The sequence below is a fragment of the Limulus polyphemus genome, unplaced genomic scaffold (assembly GCF_000517525.1).
Source record: "Limulus polyphemus unplaced genomic scaffold, Limulus_polyphemus-2.1.2 Scaffold5326, whole genome shotgun sequence".
Classification (NCBI taxonomy): Eukaryota; Metazoa; Arthropoda; class Merostomata; order Xiphosura; family Limulidae; genus Limulus; species Limulus polyphemus.
The window spans coordinates 27,080-29,220 of NW_013670936.1; the positions used below are offsets into that span (position 1 = coordinate 27,080).

At 34.7% G+C, this 2,141-nt stretch overlaps 1 protein-coding gene across 2 annotated transcripts in view; it reads left to right on the top strand.

The window, feature by feature from the left end:
* Positions 1-2,141, top strand: part of LOC106472427 — a 40,670-nt gene that overhangs the window by 6,233 nt on the left and 32,296 nt on the right. Inside the window, exon 1 of one of the 2 annotated variants that reach the window (XM_013933074.2) lies at positions 421-866. The exons of the other annotated variant lie outside the window; for it this stretch is intronic. The gene's annotated coding sequence lies outside the window, so the exon portion shown is untranslated. Of the gene's footprint in view, positions 1-420; positions 867-2,141 lie in introns of those variants that run through there. 2 annotated transcript variants of the gene reach the window in all.

Genomic DNA, 2,141 nt, shown 5'->3' on the forward strand with positions numbered 1-2,141 from the left:
TTTAAATATATAGATCTTTGGTTAGATATGTAAATATATAGATCTTTGGTTAGATATGTAAATATATAGATCTTTGGTTAGATATGTAAATATATAGATCTTTGGTTAGATATGTAAGTATATAGATCTTTGGTTAGATATGTAAATATATAGATCTTTGGTTAGATGTGTAAAAGAAGAATGATGTTGACCTTTTCCGATATCGAGAAAAATTAATCATTAATTGTTAAATTTAATACAAATTGTGTACGTAATAGATGTTAAAAACTCGTTGTTTTTTTCGAATGTTTTTAGGGCAGGCTGGGATACCGGTAAACAAAGAAATTATTTAATATCATCGTATAATTTATATAGTTGTTGTCTGCTATTGTGGGAACTATCTGACTATTGGAAGGCAGTGTTGATTTGTGTCCAGTAAAGAGATAAACAGACTCGTTCCTAACTCAGGAACCGGTTAGACAGCAAACAGATATACCTCTACATACAGGAGTAGAGAACAGGCTGGCCAACAATTTCTCTTGTTTCTGTCGGGATGGAAACGGATGAAGCGATGGCATGCCATCTTGTGCAACTCAGTAACCCATGCGTTGAGTGGTGCTGTGCTGCGCACGGGTAAGGGTGTCACTAGGTTAGCTCGCCCACCACACGACGGCGAGGCTTACTGCGAGAGGCTGACAGACTGAGACGTAAGACAGCGGATCTTGAGGCTGCGGGTTGTCAGTTTCCGAACCGAAATCGACTCGTTTCTTCCTATCCACGAGAAATCCAGTATCTACACAGTAATTCTGGAGCTCTGATTATCAGTTACTGGTTTTTACCGGGCTGGAAGTCCAGTACGTCATGTTGTAGGCGTCCGAATAATTGAGGTAGGAAGAACACTAAAATAGAGTCCTACTTCATACCCTAAATTCTCGTAGCTACTAGTGTGTTACTCCGATGTGATTATCGCTTAAGTAAGCTAGACTCTCTATAACTTTTGTTTCTTAAAAGTTGAGCATTGTTTACCAACATCTGATTATATTATGGATTACGTGAGAGAATATAACACCCTTAACGTCATAGATTTTTCTAGTATTGAAGATGTATGAAATCGCCTGGTTTGAGGATAAGAGATTGCCACTTGTGTAATTACTACAGTGAGCCTGAAACATTCAACGTCAATGTTTTTATGTGTGGCTGTCTATCATTTTTTCTCTCAGTTTACGTATCTGTTGTCCCTTTTCTTTTCTTCTCTTTCTGTGTCTCTTATACTTGTCTGTCTCACTTGTTATCTATCTGTTTCTCTTCCTCCCTCCCTCTCTTTATTTATTTATATTTATATATATGTATGTGTTTGCGTCTATTTTCCCCTTTTCTGTATATACATATTCGTTTTTCTTCAGTTTATATAATTAAGTGTATTTTTTCATGTGTCCACATATTATCTGTCTCTCTTATTTCAGTCTGTTTTTCTTTATCTCTCTTTATATTCCTCTTTTCTTTTCATTCTCTTTGTATTTCGACGAGTATTTCTCTCATGTGTTCGTATACCTGTGTTATCACTCTGTTTATATACAGTTCCATTTCCATTTTTCTCTGTTTATATATGTCTCTCTTTATAAAACCACCTGTTTCTTTTTCCCATGTTTGTCTTTCTCTTTCTATCGTACACCATTCTCTCACTCTTTCGTTAGATTTATATAACCATTACATCTGTCTTTCTCTGTATACTTACTTGACTCTCTTTCGTCATATATAACTCTTCTATATTTGTAACTATTTCAGTAGTCTGTGTCAGTCTTAGTTCCATTTTCTGTCTGTGTATTTATCATACTATATTTATAACTGTTTCAGTAGTCTGTGTCAGTCTTAGTTCCCTTTTCTGTCTGTGTATTTATCATACTATATTTATAACTGTTTCAGTAGTCTGTGTCAGTCTTAGTTCCCTTTTCTGTCTGTTTATCTGTATATTTATCATACTATATTTATAACTGTTTCAGTAGTCTGTGTCAGTCTTAGTTCCCTTTTCTGTCTGTTTATCTGTGTATTTATCATACTATATTTATAACTGTTTCAGTAGTCTGTGTCAGTCTTAGTTCCATTTTCTGTCTGTTTATCTGTGTATTTATCATACTATATTTGTAACTATTTCAGTAGTCTGT